This window comes from Harpia harpyja, chromosome 2 (assembly GCF_026419915.1).
Source record: "Harpia harpyja isolate bHarHar1 chromosome 2, bHarHar1 primary haplotype, whole genome shotgun sequence".
In the NCBI taxonomy this organism is placed as follows: domain Eukaryota; kingdom Metazoa; phylum Chordata; class Aves; order Accipitriformes; family Accipitridae; genus Harpia; species Harpia harpyja.
Window position 1 is genome coordinate 7,803,890 of NC_068941.1, and position 24,156 is coordinate 7,828,045.

The 24,156-nt window shown below is 39.8% G+C and overlaps 1 protein-coding gene across 3 annotated transcripts in view; it reads left to right on the plus strand.

Moving 5' to 3' along the window:
• Positions 1-24,156, plus strand: part of SPATA5 (spermatogenesis associated 5) — a 229,961-nt gene that overhangs the window by 133,053 nt on the left and 72,752 nt on the right. The gene's annotated exons all lie outside the window — the stretch shown is intronic.

Sequence of the window (24,156 nt, forward strand, 5' to 3'; positions counted from 1 at the left end):
AGCACCGAAGTCCAAATCACCTGTCTGAACCGGATGGGAGCTGGAGCTGGGGTGTATAGAGCTAGCCTGAGATATGTTTCAGGGAAAGGTGTGTTTTCTGCGGTAAAGGTATGTCTTTTTTCTGCGATACAAGTCAAAGCTGGCCTGCAGTGTCATGCTATTACCCAAGCTGCTCACCAACAGCTTGTTACCTAAGCCAGCCACTGTAGCTTGCTTTTCCAATTCGGTGCTTTATCACAGAGCTAGAGTTGCTTCTGATTGCTCTGTGGCAGTGATATAGAAGTTTACAAGAATTTAGGAATTGCTTGAGGCCCAGGAGGATTAAAAAGCTGCACACGTATAAGACTAGAAGCAAAAAACTGGATGCTTGATTCTAATTTGAACACCAACTTCCTAGGATGCTTCTGACAAACCACTAGAAGTCTGTGCTCCCCAATTTCTGCACTTGTAAAACCATGGTGTGCCTTGTTTCACAGAGGTGTTATGAACGTAAACTGTTGCTGTTAATATTACAGTATTTTGAAGACATAGAGTTATGAATTACTAGTCTTACTGTCTGATGCTGTTTTGCACCATCCCTCTATCAGCATTTTTATGCATAATGTCGGTGATTGTAGCTAAGTGCAGTAGGGTTAACAGATTCTTTCATAGTCCTGACTGCAACTTTTACATCTTCTAGTTTTCTTTCACTTGTGGAGTAGCTTGCCTGACAGAAAATCAACTGCAAAATGTCAGTTTGAGACTAGGCTCCAACCTCAAGTCCTTTTCAGTGCTCAGACTTTAAGGCAGTGATCTCTGTAGGTGCTGGGTTTGGGGGGTAGCATGAGATAGCAGAGGGCTGAGAGGTCCTCAGGTAGTTTCTAGAGGCGCAAATATTGGGGGGTTTGCCTTTTTGCCTCCCTGCTCCACCTCCAAAGGAACCATTTACTGCTGATTTTCTTTCCCAGTGATACTGCATTTCTTTGTGTTTCGTGTGAAGTTACAAATGAAAGTGAATTTTTTTTTTTTAATGTTAGAGGTCTGGCTTTCACACTCCCTCCCTTTCCAAGTTCAGGCCTGCACTCTGTCCGCTGCATATCTGATTCATTTTAGTTACTCCAGGGATGTGTTTATATAACCTTTTAATACCAAGGACCTAGGTGACCTTGGCATAACACCATGAATCATATATGGGAAATGTAAAGTTAGCAAGAAGAAATGAAGTAAGTGTATTTATGGTCAGAAAAGTAATTGTACAAATCTCATCTTAGGCAGCAGATATACTTCCTGTGTATGTTTTGAGTTGTCTCTGCTGACTTTCCTGACAAAAATGAACCCACAGGGAACTTAATTGGCTCTCAAAACCCAAGCTGATTTTGCAAGCTGATAATTAGTGTGTTTCTGTGAGCATATTTATATACATGTTGAAAATAGACCATATCTAATTTAGATACTATTGAGAGACACAAGACAGGGACATCCCATGGTGTGATTTCATTTATATTTATTTATATGGATTTATAAAACTGATTTAGTATGCATTTTGTGCTCTGGACTCCCAACACATAAATCTACATGTGCATCACTAATTTATTGTTATTTTATATAAAGGCCTGCTCAGCACATCTTAAATCAGAGCTGCACACCACCTAACAGTAAAACCAATGAGTCTAGCCACATAAATCTCTCCAGCCTCCGTCCATCTCCTCTTTGGAGTTCAGCTGCACTTTAAACACAAGATATGTGTGGCATATACCTAGACTGCAAGCACTCAAGAATGAGTTATTCCCAAAACAATTTTTGAAAATTGCTTTTCCTGAAAGGACTCTTCTTTTCGTCTCTTCCCCCTTGCCCTCCAGCTGATGAAACTTTATTAGCAACTTGTACTGTGCTGAAGGTGTCTCAGAAAATTGCCTGAGCTGTAGTCATTTTTCTAGGTACTAAAGTTATTTTATATTATATTATTAATTCAGTATGATATGGCCTCACTGAAGTTTAAACTTTCAAAAGTACTTTGCTCAAACTTTTTCGGAGTGGAGGGCCTGTCTTGTCGCTAGAAGTAAGAAAGGAGCAGGTATTTGGGACTCACATTCCTAAAGCGCCTTGAAAAATTTTGAAATGTGATATGAAATTTAGATATACCTTCCCTAGCTGACTTATCTACTCATGTTTTGTGATTTATTCTAGTTAGGCAAACTATGGTCATGATTCAAAAGTTCCCTGCTGGCCTTTTGGTGAAATGCTTTGGAGAAAACAGTATTTTCTGCTATTTTATATCCATTGGTTGTCATATTTTTCCTCTGCCTTTGCCTCCCTCCACGTAAGAGGTCCATTTTCTTTGACAATGCTATATAGAACATTTCCTACACGTGACATCCAATATTCAGTTGAATTTAAATGACTAACAAGTCATTATTTTAATATGTAAACAGAATTTTTAAAAAGTAGAAAACAAGTAGAGGCACTAACACCTATGGTGTCCTTAAAAAGATATTGGAAGGCTAGTTGGTTTAGTAAACAAAGGGTCACAGAGCCAAATTCATGCATTTGTGGGAAAAACAGTTGCAGTGCCTGTGCATACATGGTTACTGATGGACATCTCTAAATTTCACCATTGGAATGCAGAGACAAAACCAACCTCTTAGGTCATGCAAGCCACCTCCCTGCTAACACGTGACTGTGCTCTGTGGTTGAAGCAAATTGGAGGATAGTGCTGTCTGTACTTCATGCAGAAACTTCCCTAGCATCCAACAGTGTGTTAGAGATTTAGTCTGGCTGGGGTTGGCACCTCTTCAGAGAGATGACATGCAACAGGTACACATAACAGTTCTAAGTTGCACCTTGCTTGAAGCAAATTTCAGTTACCGTGTATGTTGCAGCTTTGTGCTTGTGTCCTTTTATTTTGGAATGAAAAACCTTTCAGACTTGACCTTTCCAGAGAAATAGAAACTCTTGTAAAAAAACACTGTGAATTGTGAATCCAGGCAAACACCAAATTAGTGTGAGAATAACTCACCCTATATACAAGAACAAAGTTATCATTATCATGTGTCCAGCTTTCTATTTTCCAGACTTTCCTTATACTTTTAAAGCTTTGCCAAAACTCAACCAGTTATTTTTTAATTTTTCATATGTTTTGCTGAAGTATTATTTAAAAACTGGGGAGGGTGTGTACAAAAATAGAAGGTGCATATGGAAGGAAGGCTTTCTTGTAAAATTTTTGTTTGGGAGAAAGAGGTTATATCATGTCGAAAAAATATTTGGAGACTCCAAATATATTTTTTCCTAATGACTTCTTTCTTCCAGTTAGACAGCTTGGAATGAAAAACCTACTTAAATGTCTTGTCTGTCCTCACATAGTGTGGATTAATTTTACCTGTGCCTGATACAATGCACACAGGCAAGATTACCAGTGTTCTGTACAGGCATCAATTAGCACTATCTTGTCTACACAGAGGAAGCTGCACAGCAAAGCAAAATGGGAGTGCTAGTGTATTGCCGAATATTCTTTCTTCTCTCATACTTTTAACTCTCAGGACTGTGGGGTTTCCCTGGGCAAACTGCTTTTACTTTTGCTTCTTTTTCCAAGATGATATGCAAGTGCATAGAAAGATTTAGAAGCAATTGCAGTTGATTTTAATTGGAGAAAATTTTTTTCAAGCAGTTGATTATCAATAGTTATCAATAATTAACTATTTTGATTCAGGGGGGAAACAGACCCATTACTTCATTTGAAACAAGTGGTTCCATCTCTGGTTCAGATGCATTTGAAAGCCTTTTGCTTTTTGCATAGCCTGTTGCATTCTCACTTTCTCTGATTATTTTGTTTTGTTTTGTGAGACATGTAAACCGGGCAGGTGGAGAGAAGGGGTTTACAACTAACAAAACCTGCATGCTGCATTGCACACCCAGATCTTTAATTTCTATTACCCAATATAAAGTTAGACAGCAGTATTCTAGGCACCGAGAAATCAATCTAAAACATTGTAACAGGCTTAATAAATGCCTTGATTAGCGTTCTAAACTTCTAGGTACACCAAAAGCCATTAGGTTCCTTGGAAGACCACTTTATAACCCCAGAGGTAAAGGCTGTGCAAGAGCATGCCATGCTTACTACATCTGCTAATCATTTATCAGTCAAGGAGGTTCCTGCTTGTTCACCCAGCTACCAGCAGCTCTACATTGAGAAGGGAGTTGGTGGATTTTACTGTTTGTCCAGCTCAGCCATTTTGCTATTGCATCTACTCCTTTCAAACAGCGTAAGTTATCTTTCCTGTATGGCAGCCTCCTGTGTTCGTGTGTAGTACCTTCTACGCTTAACCAAGGTTTGAGTTTTTTAGTTAGAACTCCCCCACTTCTTCCTGAGTCCTTTATTCTCAAATACGCGCTCTGGTGAGATCTTAGAGCTCTATTAGGTTTGCTGTTGCGGCTTTAAAAAGAGAGGAGAAGATTCTCAAAATGGCAGTCTTAAGTCTGTCCTTAGGCCTTAGTTGACCAAAGTGCTTAAACAAAGTGTTTAAGTCCTTCATTTTAAAGGCGGTTATTCACTGGCTTTTAAACGTGGAAAGATTTTACTGGCTGACAGTTCAATCTCCTTAGCTATGAGCAGGCAGTAGCTTCCCTGAGCTCTGTCTGGTCTTCCAGGCTGCCGATTTATTCTGGAAACCAGAATGGCAAGTATGTGTCTTGCCCACTGCTGGGAATCCAAACGTCTTGGGCAAAAGAGTGTGGATTTCTGTGTCTGACAAATAAAATGAGGACACACTTGTATGACTCAGAGATTAAACTGTTAAAATGAAAAACCCGAGTGCAAAGGTAAAGATGTAACAGTTGTTAATTGTATTTACAAAGTAGAACTTGTTCTCTGTCCTCTATAATCTACATAATATTTAAAACAAAGCCAAATGGTTTGCCAAACTTTTGTGGCTTCCAGGCGCTTTAAGATGTTCCCTCATACGCAGAGAGAGGTGATTACTGAAGTTCATCATAGGTACAAAAACAGGAGAAGCAACTGCTGTGTTTTGTCGGGTGACGTGAGGGGACATCATTGTTAATTGGCCAAAAGTAATTTATCGCACTCATTCTTAATGCCTCTGCTATTGCTTCCAAAGGGGCTAAAAGCATCCAAATGGGGTTGCAGGTCAGGGAGTGAATACATTTACTCGGCCGTACACCATTTTGTTAAAGGCTGCTTTTCATTGTGTTGTGGTAAAGACTAGGGGCACCCATAAACAAACAAATGATGGAAACCTTCTTCAAAAATCTGGCAGTTTTCAGTAATTATTTCAGGAAATATCAAGCAACAGTATAAACACTGTTGTCAGTTAGTCTGTAGAAAGTATCTTTTCATTCATTTTTTATTTTATATGTTCTTGATAATTCTGAATACCTGAGGATATTCAGAAAATAGCTATATCTCATTAGATTTCCCCTGTTGTTTTCCTGATTGTTTCCCTCTGACATCCTTAATTTTTTTTTGTTTCAGAGGAGGAGGAAATCTTGCAGAAATTTTTCTGCATGCATTTCTTCTGCTATGGAGATGTATTTATATCTGTTTCTTTGTAAATGTCTGTACTGCCTTAATTGTTTCTATTTCTACTTCATTTATGCAGAGTTTTATGGCCAGAAACCATTTTAAAAGATGGTTCTTTAAGAAATAGTTTCAAAATGTTTGATACGTGTGAGACTTCAACTTTATGCTACAAAGCATAAAATATTTTGTTGAGATTTCTACCTGTTTATTGGAACAGTTTTGACAACACAGTCATACTGCTTCTCCTTCACGTGATATCCATTTCTCATTATCTCAGAGGCAACAGCACAAAAAGGGTCCTGCTCCTGCATTCCTACAGCTCTCTGCCTGCCTTCTGGAGGTGACCGGGCTGAGAGTGAGCGGTAAGAAAGGATGGGATGCACTAAGGAGCTGGCCCTCATTTCATTGGTAGCATTTGCTTATAGGAATGATGGGGCTAATTCTCATTTTACTTTCCTCTGAACGAAACGCAGGCTTTCAACTACCCCTAGAAGTCTGTAGGTTTTGTGTGATTACCTTAATTCCTTGAGGAGAATTTTATGTTCAGTGATTGCCTATACGGGAATCCAATTCTTCATACTGCATTGCACTGTATTCATATCCATTTATTCTCTTGTGGAAGTCAGTATGTTTTCATCTCATATTTGTCCCTTTTTATCTACACATTGCTGCAGGAGGAACCTCGTATTTCCGAGAAATACTCAAAGCCAATTGGCAGCTAAGGCATACCAATGTAGTTAACAGAGAAAGGTCTGGCCTCACTTAGCCAAGACTGTGCGAGCATACGTGTAACTGGAAACATTTGTTTTCCCTCTGTTTGTGAAATTGGGGAAGGCTTATTGCCAAGAGAGGAGCATCAAACAATGTTGTAATGTCTTTTGATGTTTCTTGCTTGGTCTTAAATCATGCTCTGATGTTAATTAGTTTGGTGGGGTGTTTTTTTTTTTTAATCATTTAATGATTCAAGTATATAAAATAATTTTCTTTGCCTACACCAAAATGTTGCAGACTGGTGAGATGCTACTTAAGGTTAGAGAGGCTATGTGAACACCAGGGTCTTACACAAAAAGTCAGTCGGTAACAAACAGAACAAGTATTGCTACAAATTCTTTAGCAGCCTTAGGGTTTATAGTACCAAATGTTGATAGGAGCTGAAAAGTACTTTCAGTAGCTCTTAGAGAACCAGAAGCCACCCAAGGCGAAAGGTTAAGAAGCGGCACACGGTTTGTAGAGCCCTAGCAGCTCATATCTGTGCTCGATAACTTGTTTTTATTCTGAACCTTTCCAGTATTTCTTTCTTGTTTCAAATTTTCTTCCATCGTCAGAGCACCCTTTGTTTTCATGGAGTTTTAGGTTTCTGTAACCTATTACAGAGTATTTGTGTTCAGGAGAATTTCCTTAAATAAGCCACTATAGAGAATGGCCTTTAAACGAAGAACGGTCATTCCAGAGAATTGGCCAGTAAAAACTAAAATAAAATGAGAAAAAAACACCTATGAGAGCTGAATCATATAAATTTATCTTGTGACTACACAAAAGAAAATTATATTCATTGCATTCCTGCACTTTCATCGTCTATATTTTAATATGAAAAATACCCAATCATTTGAAATATTACACGTATTTAACATCTGTTGTTACATTAGCATCTTGCCACTAGTCAGATCTTTTAAATAGGGTTTGTTCTTAGTTATGCTATGTTATGTATTATAATTCATTATCCAGAGGCTAAAATTATTTTGTAGGATAAGTGTTAAGGGGTACACAAATAAGATGATAATCTTATTAGTGTAAAAGCATGTAATGCTAAATGGTTCTGGGTTTTCTTACATACTTACCTTGGGTTTGTAATGGTGATGATGAGGGTAAAAATAAATGTTCCAATGGTGAAGAGCAGAAAAGGATTCAGCTAAGCTAATCAAACTGATTCCCTTTATAGTCTATTGCACTTTTATAGTCAATTAGAGATTTAAGGGCATAAATAACTTTATTTAGGTATCTTTTTTAATGAAAAAATTAATTACACCTCAAACTCCCCTATCAGTGGTGCGCAGGGTGACTAGCTTGAAGACAGGTATCTATATTTAGCCAAGTGAACCCCATTTCACTATGGTTTATTATCTGACACTTAAGATATTTACGGTCGTGACACAACAATCTGACTTATCCTCCCCTTAAATAAGGAAAAAAAAAAAATCACTGAATTATTCTAAAGAGAAGGTTTCTTTAGGCTCTGGTCTCATATGCTTGTGCCATTGCTTCTCTCTCAATAGGGAAACAAAGCCCCTAAATGTTTTGTAGAAAACTTTCATCAAAGTGAGCATATTCCTGAGAAATACTTTGGGTTTAGCAAAATTATCGATTTTATTTATGAGGCAGTCTATCAAGGAAAACCATTACCATCATTAATCAGTTTAATATTTCAAGATCTTGTCTATAGATGCTCAGTTTGGCAGGCATGATATTTTGCCTGCACAGGGAGATCATGAATTTTGAGTGTTTCCCTTCCTAAAGTCTTCAAAAGCTTTTGCCTGTGTAACACTGTTCTGAGAGACTGGAAGAGAAGTGCCTTAAGTATAGCTAATTATTTACTTACCTCATCAAAGGTAAGCAATACTTTTCCTTGGGGTGAGTATGTGACTCGCTATACTTATCTGTATCTGCTACCTTTTCCTCCGCTTACTATAACCTTTTAATTTTTTTAAGTAGAGATAGTGGAATGTGAACACTCTTCCGGACCTATCAGCTGGAATGTCAGTGTGCTGGAAAAAGAAATAAAATAAACCTTAAAATAAGCCCTATACCCCCAAACCACTTTAGACATAAACTGTCAAGGGACTTAAACGTAGTTTGTAGCAATGTGCAGAAGTGGGTATCTACCCATGATACTGTTAACATGCATGAACTATGGTTATAACTATATAAACTATGGCATCTTAAGACCCAATGGCCTCTCTGGAGGCTGTGTTTTTTATGAATGGCTGGTAATAAAGAAGGTACATATTGGGGAACAATGTGTTCCTCTGCATGCTCTAGGCTTTTGACTACTGTTGAGGCAGCAAGTGTTTGCTTGGCAGCGGGGCTGGAAGAAAGTGGGGCAAGACTCTTGGGAATGACCTACACCAGTTGCTGTGGTTCAGTGAACACCTATGTTGCCAATTTGCCTACCATCTTCTACTCAAAGCGGTATTTACTTTTTTTTTTAATTTAAAAGACCTCATTTATATTAATTTCAAACAGATTAAAGACAGAATTGGATGGATTTAAAGATGTTCATGTAAACGTGGGATCAGCAATGGGGTTCATACAGACATTGCCCATTCTTTTAACACCATGTGTAAATTCATGTGAAGGTAACGCCTGTTAACCATCCCATGTGACAATTTAATGATGGCGTCTCTTTCAGTCAGCTAATTCTGAAAATACTGTGTCTTCACTGACAAGGTAGGATGACACAAGCTTGCCTCCTGCCTTAGTGAAGCTGAAGTCCTAGATGCTTTTTACAATTATTATAGGTGATCTAGATAGTGCTGCCTATATTTAAAGCTGTCCATCTCTTTGTCAAATGGTTCAGTTATAGGGATCTTTATACATAACGATTCTTTGACCATTGAGACCATTGCCTACTTCAAGCTTTCTTCATGTCAGCAAAAACACCACTTCTGTGTTTTTCAGGACAAAACTAATAGAGGAATGATCTCTTTCCCCAGTGGTTGGTTTTGCCCATACTGATACTGTTTTGGGTTTTTTTTACTGTGGTTTGGTTGAGCAGCTCTGTCACCCCTTGTACACTAGAGAAGGGGCTTCAGACTTTTGTTATGTGTGTACCTTTTGTTATCTTTGTGAAAGATCTGTCCAGATTTGGGCAGATCTTACTTCTAGTAAAGATTGATTTCTACGTGTATGCTAGAGGCTTGATGGAGGTGCAGCTAAATGAAACAGTTGTCATTGGGTGTGATCTATTCTGGCATTGCTGTCATTTTGGTTTTCTCACCCATATTGCTCAGAGGGCTGAAAGTTAAGAGTGGGGCACCTGGAGGTGTAGAAGAGTGGAGAGCAATGGCATCCATGTAGCTGGGTATCAAGTGTCTAAACAAATTGGAGAGAACTGATGTAGAAGTTGATACTGGTAAAATCAAGCAGATGGATCTTGTAACCGGTACATTAAATGTCATATAGAATCTAGATTTCTCTGTATACTTATGAAATCAAAACAGAGCTGTGAAACCCAAAGGCACAATATATTCTTCATTTTCTTCTGGTGAGTGGCCCACCTAATGGACTGCTACTGCTTTATTAGCTCAAGTGGTAGATGTCTGTACTGATATTTCACATAAAAATCTGTATTATTCCACATGGTGGAGGGTTTTTCTACTGTGTTTCCTTTTCTAAGAAGTCAAATGAGAAAAATTCCCATAAATGTTGTACTGTTCATAATAGGAACGTTTTTCCTTTCTCATCGTATAAAGTAAGCTGGGTAATTCTGGAAAATGTTGACCTAGTTCTTTCATGTACAAAACAAAAAAGAGAAGAAAAAAGCACAGAAATGAACAATACAGTTGATTCCATATGGATCTCCTTTTGCATTTTTATATATAAAATAGCATTATGGGCAATAGTAAATAGACTTCTAATGTGCTAGGGATTTAGCCTCAGGTATTTGGCTAGCTTCCCAAGTCCTGCTTCTAATGCTGTGTAAAACTATACAAGGATAACCCGTCGTTGTATGTTATATGTAGATGATAGTAAAGGCTTCAGGGTAACATGTTTAGACAGTAGGGAAGGTTGGGCATATTCCCTGGAGGAGTTCTACGATGTGCTTATCAGAGGAATTTAAAGAATAGACATTGTTACACTGTCCATCTTTCAGATTAATTTTCATTTATGGTTATATAGATCAGGTCTTATGTACCAAACTGGTACATAATTTTTATGAAGTTCTGTGCTAAGAGACAAACCATGTTAATGTGGAATAACTTGGAAGAATTTTTGTTCCAGCAAAATATTAGCAAATAGTTTCCATGCCCCAAAATTATCAAGAACAATTTCTAAAATCGTCTGACCTTGGCTAGCCTGGGTAGATAAAGCTAGAATTTCTAACCATTCCTATTTCTAGAAAGCCGACAGCTTAACTTTGTTCCCTTTGTAGTTCCCTTTAACATGGAAAAGACCTGATGCAGTTTCTTTATCTCACCTAAAGTTGTCGAAGTGTAGTTGAGAAATCCAGAGCCATCTGACTGAAGAAAAACAGGTTTCATTTTCTTCTTATGTCAGATAACTTCCTGAAGATGCTTCTGTGGTAAAAAAGTAAGATCAGTTTTTTATATGAATAATCAACACTTCTGATTCAGAAATGAGGGTTTTCTTTACTAACCACTTGGGCTTTTTACATGAGATACCTAGTTCACTGGAAGAAGTACTTTGGTTTGGAAATGCTGTTACTGTGCTTGCTAGGTACTGTAGCTGAGGCGCTTCACCTCTCTGCTCTTGGTCAGCACTGGGTGTCCCCAGAGCCTGCACGCAGGGGCCACGCAGCCGGCAGCTGCCCCCACGGCACCGTGCAGCAGCAGGGACAGCTACGTGCATCCCAAGGGACACGGCTCAGCTGGGGTGCCTGCAGAACATATTTCCACCAAAGTTTACGATATCCAAGCAGAAACTCCAGGGAGGCACCATATAACCATTTCTGAGTCTTTTACTTGCTTTTCTGACCCAAAAGTTCTTAGCCTAAAGTCTTTCCCAGAAAATGGATGCAAAAGTCTGGGCAACTCTAGCTGCTGGTATTTGTTTCCATTCACTATCAAACTGCAGTGCTGATTATGGCAGATCCTTTCAAGAACTGCTCGTGTGCTTGAATCCTATGGACATCTCTGGCTCTTTTAACGCATCTTAATGGAAAATATTCTCTCTTTACTTTCTTCTTTTTGGCCTTTTCTGTTCTCTTCTTGCTCTTCTGTTTTTCCCACTTTTCTCTTGTTCCCTCCTCCATGGTCTGGCTCCAGCTCCAGGTGCTTTTCTTCTGTGGTAGAAACAGTTAGTGCTGGTTTACATTTTAGCTGCAATTCCCCGGTAAGGAAGCTCTTTAACCTGGGCTTTAATCCCCTGGGGCAGAATAGAGCCGTCTGTAATCCTCCTGTGTTGATCACAGTGAGTTAGAGATAATTTCCGAATTCTGGAATTCCCTGCTGGCCAAAAGGACTCAATGACAGGATAATGAGTAAGATTCAGCCACCCAAGTTTTAGGATTTTGAGGTTATATAAACTTGCTGATTCATATCATGGAAAAGCCACTGGCCACTGTTTAATTTCTGGGACTAGCCTCTGCTGCTCTAAGTATTAGCAAAGTGCCAGAGACGACAGTGGAGCTACGCTGGTTTACAACACCAGGCTGGGGCTCTTATGTCTTAATAAGTGTATGTGTACATAGTTACAGTGATTCTCCCTTTGGTAGACTCATCAGTGAAGAATTTGGGAAGGTAATGGAAGTGTACTATGAATAATAATCTGAAGCAAGCTCTGAAAAATAAAACCCTCTGTAGTCTAATTCATAGAACTGAGCAATCAGCACTCTAGTTGAGCTCAATGCATACAAACAGTATTGCACACATGAGTAATATATAAGCTATATGTATTATTAAATCTCATATTAAAATGATGGCTGCTATAGAAGAAGAGGTTTTTGTCTTCAGAAAAATATGTGCATGACCCAGTTTCCTACTGGAAGAGTGAAAATTGTAGAGATTAACAGCTACTTTTCTACTTTATACTTTAATAAATGTTGCCTGAGTGATATTCTCCCATCAGTTATAAATGGTATTTGAATAGCTTTTTTCTTAATTAATTCTCAGCTTTTCAGAGTGTACTGTTAAATCAAACCACCATTTAGAGAGATTTTTAAAAAGTGGAGTGGGTATTTTAAGAGTGTTAGAAAACAGGATTTGGAAATCTGTTCAGGTCTTCAATTCCATGGTTTTCTCTAAATATTTTACAGCTGTTTGTAGCCTTTTGTAACTGATTTTCATTAGTTTTATTGCCTCAGTCCATTCCTGCCAAGTTCGATGTAGACTCCCGCGTACGCGAGGTGGATTTGGTCAGGCAGCGAGCCTGTGCGAGAGCCGTGTCAGTCCGGTTCCTGCCTATGGTTCCTAGTGGGACCACTCATTAAACTCTCCTAGGAGCACTGCGGAATAAACTGCATCTATGTTACCTTTCAAATAATGTATTGTAATTAACGTAAAATGACTCACAGAGAATAATTTTCTCTGATAATCGTACCATTATTTAACAATAATTCCTGTGGGTTTACTTTTAAGTAACTTCATGTGAGGACTGTATGTGCCCACAGGTACTGTTTAAAAGCTAGTTGGGTAATTAAACATTTTTGCTGTAATTGTTACCTCTTACAGCTGCTTCACTGAAATTCACAAGAATGAAAACCTGAAGAAAAAACAGCAGGAAATACGTAGTAGAAGAAAAAAAAAAAATCTTTCAGGATATTCCAATAGTCTGTCTTAATTTAAAAGAAAGTACAAATAGGAAGTTAAAGGAATCGTTTCTGATGCAACTTGCAGTGTGTCGAGTTTCATTTCAGCAATATGAATAGTAACATCAGCTGTATTATGGTAATTTATCATCCCTTTAGTTAGTATATAGTAGGTAATCAAAATTTAAAAGACATTTTATTCCAGGTTTATCAAGTCATAATTCAAAAAAAGTGAGAAGTAGTCCTTCATTTTGATAAATTCAGTATAGTTATGTGGTGATTATTGTAAAGATGGTGGAAGAATTGTTTCTTGCTGTTTTACTTTGAGTAGGGTAGATTTTGCTAGTGGATCAGAACCATTTCTGCTTACTTTGTCTATATTACTGTCTGCATGGTTCTCTAAGCAGTGGTGTTTATATTGCATTATAACAATCTCAAATCCAGTTCTTAGAAAATGGATTATTTAGGGCATTTATAGTCTGAGTTCAAGAAAAAAAGGTAAATAATTGAGACAAGGACCAGTCTCTTCATGGAGATGTGTCGACATGGTCTTTTGTCAAATTAAAGTATTTTCATTTTGAATACACTGGCAAAATCTGTTTTCTGGGTGTATGTTATCTGCTTCCAATATGTATTTTACCTGAAACTGGCCCTTTCTTTGTGAAGGAAATGTCAGATGTGATATTGAAATCTCAACTAAAAAAATAATTGGAAAAACTTTTGGGACTCGGCCATTAGCCATTCTATTCCTGTGCTCAGCAAATGCTTCAAAGTTCATACTTTTAAACTTTTAAAGTTCCATACTTGATTTAAAAGGACATACAAGGGCATAGCTGCAATTAAGAGTACTCCTCCAGTCCCTGTGCCTAGCACCTCTCCATCTCCTTTGTTAAAAATACCTGCAATCTAATGTAGATCTGCACAGACAACATGCGGTGGGTTAAATGTCCCATTCCACAGGTGGGCTCTGACCGGACTGTGCACCGTGCGAAGGTGACGTGTGCCCAGCTACGGCCATGAAAGCCTGCTTGAACACAGGACAGGGTCAGAGCCCTACATCATCCGATGACTGAACTGGCCACTGAAGTAAGAGGACATCTTATTAATATTACCTAATCTGAAGGAGCAAAATCACTTTTGGGGGAGTTCTGTGATACCCTCCTGTGGTGCAGAGTATCATAATTATTCTACTACCCTTCCCATGGCTTGGAATTTACTGTTAGGAAATAAAATTAAAAGGCCCAACTGACTGCATTGCATTTGGAGCACGGTACCTCTCGCTGCTTTCCCAGGTGCAGGCTTTTGTATTAGATCACCTTTGTCCCATCCCTCCCAGAGGCTTGGGAGGGATGTACCCTTTATCTTTTCTCTCCTCTGGTCGCTTTTCTGTCATGTCGGGACAGGCAAGGAAGGCAGGGACGTGGCTTGATTCCGTTCGGCCTGGCATAAACCATTCAGGTTTATGGATGCGGAACTGAGAAGAGCTCCTCTTGGGCAGGAGGAGGGAAATGGAAGTTTCATGATGAAATCCGAGCAATTTATAAACAGGTGAAGCCTGGTGTTCGAGAGGACACTTAAGAGCTCTTGGAACTTCGGCAGATAAATGTTTTCTTCTCTTTGGTTAACAGCATTTGCAGGCGGAGGGCCAGGACCAGGATTGCTCACCCAGTGAAGCCCTGCAATTATGTACTGTAGCCGAGAAGTCGTAGTTGCATCAAAATCTGACAGTCATAATCCCCAACTCTGTCTGGGGAACAATTTATTTCAGCTTACGTTTTAATTATCTTCATTTCTGTGTTTAAAAAGTGGGTTTTGATTCATTGTCAGCACCCTTTGCATCAGAAATTACAGCACCAGGAAATCTCTAGTAATTCCTGTAGAAAAGCAAAGTGTTTCCTATATTCTGAATTGAAAAAATGGTAGAAGTGCAGATAACGATTAAAAGAGTAACTGCTGGGAATGTCATCATGTGCTGTGCATATATATAGAGGAACCTTCTCTCCAGAAATCTTCTTAGTATGTTGTTTAGTTGTGAAGTTTCAAGAAGCGGAGCTTCTGCCATTCAGTGTAGAAAGGTGCTCCATAGCCAAGTACGTTTTTGCTGCCTGGAAGTCTACAGTAAAATGGTGTCATAACTAGCCCAAGTTCTAGCAGTGCCAGGCTTTTCAAAATTTGGAAGGGAGGTCCAGTCCTTTGAAAAAGAAGACGAAGAAAAGAAACCCTTTCCTTCATTTGAGTCAAATATCTTACAAATAGATTTCAGCAGTTGCATGTTAGTCTGATCCATCTTCACACATCAAGTGTATTTCAAGCATAGGGAGGCCTCCCAGAATGGTATTTCACTATTTTTCAGTTGTGACCCTGTTTTTCTCTGGGAATCCCACTTCTGTCAGGCTTACAATTTCAGGTATCATGACTGTGGCCTTAGTTTTTGGAAACACTGATAAAGTTCCCTTTTCTCCTAACTTCCTTCTCTCTTTTTTTGGGTCCCCATCCCCACATGCCCTCAGGATGCTCAATGTTTTGTGCATGTCCTGACTACTGTACAGTAGGGCCCCGTCCCCATTAAATGGAGTTCCTCATGGGTGGGTGGCATCTTGTGAGTACACTGTGGTCTGTGTCAGAAACTAAATTTAGACCAACCTGCTTCAGTCCTGATGGTATCTGGTGTGTGAGAAATTAAAAATGGGGTCACTTAGGTAAGTGATAGCAGCGAAGAAAGGACTTTAATCTTCTGTTTAGGTCCAGTGTTTTCCCTTTAAGTCCATGGAGGGAATTTGTTTTGAGGGTGCATTTGCTTTAATGTAGTGTTTACCCAAAGTATCTTTGCACAGGCTAAGCCGGTGACAGTGACAGTTCTTCACTGGGATTTGGTTTGTGCCAGGTCTGGGTTTTGGGGACATGTGCAAGCCTTCAGGGAACACCCAGGCAATTCTCCCGGCTTCTGCGATTGTTTCGATTCTGGTGCTTGTCATGAGAGGAGCTGAATTTCCTGGCATAGACTTCCCATAGACTAATTTCTGCATGCATATGCTGTTGGCACCAAAAGATTGTATCTTTGCATCCCCAGAAAGAATATGAAACTCTGATTTTTCCATCAGAGCAGCTTGAGTAAAATGAAATTCTCTGATCCTGCATATTCTGGCCTTCAGCCAAAGCATGGCTTTACGGATTCAGAAACTTGAAGAGTGAATATAATTTTCAAAGCTAAAGAATATGTGAGAGGAAATTTCAGTAGTTCTGAAGCTCTTAGTGTTAGAAATGTAGGTACTAATGTGAAGTAGGATTTTTTTTTTTTCCTGAGGTTCCTTTGATAAATCCTAACCCTAGAGCTCAAGAGTTGTCCATATTCAAAGGGCAACCATTCATATTTTCTCTTTGTTAGAGGGCAACTTTGAGTACTGATGTCCCTGTGAAGTTAGAATAATCTAAACTTAAAATGTCTTGATACAGTTCCTGCAATTTGCAAATGCTTTGGGAAATCCAGATCAATAGAAAATAGAGATAGGTGTCTCCTTACAAGCCACATTGCCCTTGGGCAACATCAAGCTCTGGGCACATTATTCCTAGACTGCATCCTGAACTGTGCTATTGTCTGTCTTAAATGATACGTTGCATGCCTACATGACATCTTGAGAGTATTACTACAGAAGGACAGATGGAGTAATCAAATGGTTATGTTAAATTGACTACAGTTCAAATCTATTTCTAAACAGTGATTAGAGCCCAAGATAAACCTAGTAGTTCAAAGTGACTCCCAAGCAAGTCACTTAAGCTTTCAGGATCAAACACTGCTAAATTCTGGGAAGACCTTAGCTATGAACACGGAAGATATTTCCTGTTTCCACTTTGCAAATGAGCAATAACTCACCAGTGAAGTTTGGTAGGAAAAACACAATGCTTCTTTTAAATGATGGTGCAGTCAAGTATTTTTTCTGCTTGGCTAATACGTTACAGTTCCCCAGTGCTGAAGAGTGGGATTCTGTGACACTGGCAACAGGATGGGTCTGAAATGGCTTCTCACTATATTAGCTGAGAAAATGTACAGCTTGGGTATGGTAATAACTTAAGTATTTATGTTTTGAAATTACTGAAGGTTTCCAAAATTTGCATTCCATAAGGAGAGTAGGCTTGTTCAGTTAGAAGGGTCACACCTATTTGGACACCTGTAAACTGAAGAAGAGTAAAACTCCCACAACACTTAACAAGAAAGCCTATCTGAAGAGCAAGTTTACAACAACATGGCTTGTTTTCCTCCTTTCTGCCTGACAGCTTCATAGCTGGCACAATAAATGCAGCTTTCCAGGCATTCAAGTATTAATAAATCATAGCTGGTTTATATATGTAAAAGTTGTCAAAATTATGCAAATTAATTCTTCAAACATACCCTTTCAGGGGGAAAAAAACAATTTCTATAAATTATACCACAAGTAAATGCAGTATAAAAAGAGAAAAGAGATACATTGATGACCTTACCAAAGAAGCATAAACAAGTGTTAAAAAGGTGATAGGAAAACACTTAGCAGCATACATTTATACACTTCAGGAGGCCAGCTAAGGTGAAAACCAAATCTTTATAACAGAAAAGTAAGAAATTAAGCAATGGTAATACTAAACAGCTGAGCAGTGCAATAGTCTATCAATCTTAGCAAATAAATGATCTATAAGTAGATATCATCATAAAGCTCACAGCATAAAGGGAAGGACTTGATACAAAAGCAAAAACCAGGGAAAGCTATAAATGAATACAGTCCCAGAAAATTAAAAAAAGCCATTGGTAAAAGTAACTGAATTTTTTAAGTATGGAGTCAGTAGAAAAAATGTGATTGGGGAGGAAAAAAAAAGGCAAAAAAAAAGAAGAGGAGAAATTAAAGATGGCCTGAACTACTGTAGTAATTAGAGTGATGCTGTGCTTTTTTTGTTGGTAGAAAAGTCTTCTCCTGTGCTGTTTCAGGCAGAATAAAGGGATCAGTTGAAGTTCAGTAGAACAGAAGATGATGTGCTGATCAGATTTATCTGCACCATAACTCAACAAAACACTCATTTGAAACACCTCCCCCAATGTTCTATAACCTAAATTATACTTATAGTTTTAAAGATAATATTTGGCTGTGTCCATCAGGATTGAGCCTGTAACATCTTGAAATGACAGGGTATGTTAAGAGAAGTAATTGCCTCATCAAGACTTTAGATCAAGGTGCAGCTTACTTGATTGAAGTACACATTGACAGGATGAATACTCCTTTATGCAGACAATGGCATCAAGTAGAGGTGCAATCTTTCACCTCTTCTGTTTGGAGCCACTGTTCGTTTAAGTGGGAGAGAAAAAGTTGACTCAGATAGAACATGCATTATGTTACTTAACAGAAACCACAGCTAGGTTGTTTTCCAGGTAACCTAGATCCAGCAGACACTCATGCACAAAAGAAAGGGGAAAAAAAAGAAGGTAAGTTAAAAAACAAATAGACATAATGAGAACCACAGTAATTTTCGCCTCCGATAATGTGATACAAAAACAAGCTATATGCAAAACAGACGTCTTCACATTGCATGGCAGTAAGGTGTGAACGAACAAGATGTCCAAAAAGAGAGAGTGTAATACATCAGCGAGGCAACAGCTGCATTTACCAGCATAAAGAAGATTTAGGTGTTGATAATCCACAATTTAAAACCGATCTATGAGTCTTCCACTGAAATTTTGTTTCCACCTTAACAGTTGGATGTGAAAGTTGGAAATCCACCAACGGTACAGACAGATGTCTAAAAGCTTTTGAAAGTAAATGCCTCGGGGAAATAGTAGGTATTAAATGGAATGAATTTATAACAAATACTGAGATTCGTCAGGGAGTTGAACAAGACTTAATCTCCTAAATTATCCAGAAATGAAGATGGAAATATCTAGGATATGTGGTAAGAATGAAGCCAGATCTGATGCCAGACTGTCTGCCATGGCAGGAATGCCTTCAGGCTGACTGTAGAACATGTAAAAGGGGCTGACCAAAATAATTCCTCCATTGAAAAGAGCTTGGAGATGGAAACATTACCAGTGACTTCACAAAGTTGGGGACAGTCAAGGAGAAAGCCAGATGGGCAATGATCAGCAGTCTCTCGCATATGTTTCAAGGAACTCTTGGCAGTGTAGGGAAAAAATGTGAGTTGGGTGGCACCAAAGGTTTTAATCTAATATTTCATGTCTATTAGGGGCTATAAACACTTGGCAGACCTGTAAAATGATTTCAGGACTTTTATCAGCACCGCTCCAGGCCTAATGATTAGAAAGTACATATTTTAATCCCAGAGTCCAAGCTCTATCTGTCACTTGCAACTGGCAGCTGCAGTAAGCCCTGTAATTTATGTAAACTCAGCACCACCCACAAGTTTCTAAGATCAACACACAAAGTGGTTTCTGCTGGTATGAGGGAGAAAACCACCAGGTTGTCTTCCTGCATCCGGGTGGAGGAAGTCAGTGATTGTCTGCTTGCAATAATAAGAGAAGGCATGTCTGCCGGGGCCTTTTCTTCAAGCAGAGTATCTTGGCTTCTGACCCAGCCAGTGCACCACTGTTCTTAATTAGCCTGTGTCTTGACTATATTAATATCCTGGCATGTAGCTATCTGGGATTTTGTAATCAAGCATACAGTTCTTCGGTATTACCCGCACTTTCTCAATCTCTGGAACTGTCACCTGCGCTGTTACGCTGGTGGCATCCTTGGTGACCACATCTGGCTGTTCCCAAAAAGTCGTCTTCCCCGATATGCTTGTCTGGCCCCAAAAAGGCTCCTTAGCTGCATGGCCGTCTTTTAAAGACTCACGTTGCGTGTCTGCTGCTAGATGTCCTACATCTAGCAGATGCTGCTTAGGGGCTTCTTTCCTACTGTATATACTTACCTGTTTCTTTTTTTTTCCTCCTCAATTTATAACTAAAAATGGATTAAGAGTGCATTTTTTGAAAGGGGGAGAGGGCTTCATTGGTGTTTGGACATGTGGGCTGCTGGGTAGTGAGTTAAAAACCTATACTGTGTCTTCTGGTTGTTGCTATACCAAAATCCCATGGTTGGGATTCGGAGGCCTGAACAGCGGCATCCTGTGCTATTTGTTCTGCTCAGCAGTCTCCTGCCTGGCCACCAGCTATCCCCTTGGCAGGGAGAAAGCCTCATTGGTAATACCTGCCAGACTCAGGGAGACATCCAAGATACCTTAGCCGGTCTCAAATGGTATTGGCAACTGCATTGTACCCAGTATGTCTTAGTTACGAAAGGGGCAGGAGGGCTGTACCTCCCAAAGAGAGGGGTTTAAGGCAGGATTTGTTTGTTTCACGCCCTGTCTTTTAGGAATATAAGCCTCAAGACAGATTTTAAAAAGACGAGATCACGTTGGTTTCCAATTTCAAGTACAAATGAGTGATATTTCTTGTGTCGTGACTTTATTCTCTCTACGAGTTGAATGACTTTTCCTTTAGCTTACAGTTATTGTGACCAGTATCTACTTCATTGCTTCAAATGGTCTTCCAGAGCCATGGTAGTAAAATAAGATCTTTCAAATAATGAAAACCAGAAACTACTTTTTTTCTGCCACAGTGTTGGCTGTAACGACGGAAAGTCATTGATTTCCTTTTGAAACTGTTTCTGGATTGTTTCCTTGATGTTGCCTACCTCTCTGCCGATCTCTTCTTTCTTTAGAAGCAGCTTGTTTCACATACCTGGTTTGTTCCATGAACATTTCTTTTGCACTTTGTTTATCTGTAGTTTGTTAGACAGGTCTGTAAAGTTTGGTCACAAGCCAGGTAAAGTCATCAAGATTTTTGTGGTAGGGTAATCACTGAAGTAACCAGGTGTAAGCAATACAGAAACTGATACGACAAAAGGTTATATTAAAACGATCATGCAGCTTTACAAATACATCTTCTTGTGTGCGGCACGTTTTTACTGCTGTTTGTCACACACTGAAGTATTTAGTCTCGAGAAGTGTTTAGAGCATGTCTTCTTAATGAATCCTATGAAAACGGAACGTAGGAGATGAAAAGCTGTTACAAGGCAGGTCCTGATGGAGCTGACCTGCTGTGGATTTTTGTCATCTGAGGCTAAGTTGTCTCTCTGAAAAGAATCTCATCCCATGCTGGTAATTTAATCAGTCAGAGCAATGGTAATATAAAGGCATAGCTTATACATGGAAAGTATTGTATTATGTGGTAGATCATTGTTACAGCATTCGAAAGCTTCTGAGGAGAATTGTAATATTTTGGCAGGAGTTCAAAATTCTCTTTCCTACAAGGAACAGGTTTGGTGGTTTTTTTTCTCTCTAACATGTCATTTTGAGGTTACATGGTAACATCTGTCAGAGCTATGCTAACCTCTGTCATCCAGCTGTTATAATTGTGGTATTTTCCTTCCTTTTCCTTCTCTTTCCTCTCCTTTCTGCTTTCTCTTTCTCCTCCCTCAGAAAAAAAAAACCAAACCAACAAAAACCACCTCCTTTTATACTGAAACTTCAGGTGGAATGAAGTGGTTATAAAAGCATCTGTCAACACAGGAATAGTTTGCCAAGCCAAGTATTTGGGTTGGAAGTCATGCCTTCCCAACTGCTTGAAAACAGGAAGTATCTCTGTTAAGTGATGGATAGCTCTACTTTGCTGAGAGGAAGAAAAGGCTTTTTTTCTCCCCCCCCCCCCCCCCCTTCTTTTTCTTTTTTGCCTCTGGGCTAGTAAATGAGTTCTGCAGTTGTTCCATGTATGTAAAGAAAGACTCCTACAAAAATGTGTATCGGTGCACATGTCTGTGTGTGTGTATATGTGTGTGTGTGTATGAATATACAAACTAAAAAAAAAACCCCAAAACCAACAATCCACTTTGTACATGATCGGTCCCTGTCAGAAGCCAGCCCAGGCACATCTTATCCCAGTGATTCCTGTAAAGCTCTCAAAATCTGTCAGAAACAGCCTGCAGGATTGCAACGGCTCCTGGGTGATTAATTGCCAAAAGAGTCTGGTTCCAGGTTCCATTACATGTAATTGTTATCTTTTCTAAAGGGGTTCTTTTATTAAACCCCCACCCCCCAAAAAAGAGGGAAAAGAAAAAAAAGAACTGACATTCCTGAGGTTTTGCGCCTCGTAGACAGGAGCACGGAGGACACTCTTATGTAAACATACGCTGACGAGGGTGTGTTATGTTGTTTATTAGCTGATGATAGATTTTTTTTTTCTTCAGTTAATTTTAACTTTACTAAAAATCATTTTATTAGAAATGGGGAAGGAAGAGCCGCATAGCATTTAGAGGAGAAGAGGGGGAGTTCCAGTGCCTTCTCCACATCAAAACCTCTCTGTGAGACCCAGCGAGTGGCAAAGGACTACATCACTCCTGCTCCTTACCAAAATTGCAGGAAAAGAGCGAAAAATTGGGACACCCTCCGTCTGTACGCCACTGCAGTAAGACTGCTCAGATTGGACATGGGGACAGAATAAGATCTTCTGTCTGAAATCCCCCTTGCAAAGGAAGCCAGTGCCGCAGCCCTGAGCCGAGACTCGGCCGCTCAGCACGGGTGCAAGGAGAGAGCAGCGCAGCTGCAGCCTGAACATGTAGAGAAAGAAGGGTCAGGCGGTGTTTTTTACAGAGTTTGTGACTTGAAGACATGTGTTTGAGAGTCCTGAAAATATGGGCAGGTTGTGTAGAATCTGCTATAAATTGCTTCGGTTTTTTCTGAGACCATATTCACAAAGCAGGGGTGAGGAAAGCCTGATTCCCTGTCGGTGCCTCCATGTCTTTGAATACACGTAAGAGGCTTGATTTGGAGCTGAATTTCTGTGGTGCCAAATTGGAATATCTGGAATTGTATCAGTAGGGTCGCTTGGATTTGCACTCCTTTTACTGCATTGAAAATGTGCTGTGATACTGACAGGTTTAGACTTTTATAGATGGAGGCCTGGGCAAAGCTTGGCTCCCAGTGAGCACTGCAGTAATTTGTGCCAACTGGCCAGTTTAACTGTTTGAAATATCAGGGGAAAAAAGCATGGAGATACTGGTTCTGCAGCTGCAGAGTATCTGCCTGCAGATGTTTCTGCCAAGAGAAGTGATTGTAACTCGGTTTCTTGAGATATTTTAATCCTATCTGAACAAAACCACATAAAAACGTGCTCTGGTATTGTCTGCATGGGCCAAGGAGCACATTGTTCCTCACAGTTGTGTTTACACGGTCTCATTGCTGCAACGAAACAAGTCTCCTCAAGTCTTCTTTCTCCACGATTCCCCTTGAATTAGCTATATTAATCAAACTCTTGTCAGTGGCAGGACTGTGATGTACAGCAGTTGGGACAGTGATTTTACTCTTATTTAAAAAATGGGAATATTTTGGTGCAGATTTGGAAATACAAGCCTAGCTTTTTTGCAGAGTTTTTCTCCTTCTGCATCCACAAGCAGTTTCTTTAGATGGTGGAGAGGTGGTAACCCTGCCACCCATCCCTCTTCCCTGCTGCCCGTTCTCCACGCGTGACCACGGCTGCTGTCTGGCGCGGGAGCGCAGCCCGTGGTGCAGGAGGGACGGTGGGACGTGAGCTTAGGAGGAGACGGGAGGGCACAGCAACCTCTTCCCTCAGCTGTATAGGTAAGATAAAGCAGTGGAATAATCAATCGCTGGCACTACATGCTTGGTGCAATATCCCCACAGGCAGAGGCACAGCTACCTCTAGTCCGGAGCAGCCCAAACCGCCTCGGTTTGGCAGCGAGGTGAGGGCTGTGGTGCAGATGCCAGGCTGCAGGCAGCACTGCCGGGTGCTGGGGCATACGAGCCGGCCGTGCGGCGGGCACTGCGTGGTGGTAGCACAGTGGTGGTGGTTAGGGACTCGGCCCACGGTGGGACCTCATCCACGCCTGACAGCAGATGTCAGGGAAAGAAAATAAAATCAAAAGCAGCTCTGAATGCTTTGGCGGTGCGAAGGCTCAATATGCTTTCACGTCAACTCTAGAAATTTTTGCTTCCTTGAAGCACTTTTAGCGCTGCCTATTTATAACTTAGTTATCTAAGTAACACTTATATCTGTTTAAAATCACTGCTGTTGGTGGAAATGACTGATTTGCTGTGAAACATGCAGAAGCAGGGTATGTCATTCAAGCAAGTCACGCCAGTGGTTTCTATTGAGTCAAGGCAGTCCTTTCCCCAGGTTTCATTTTAT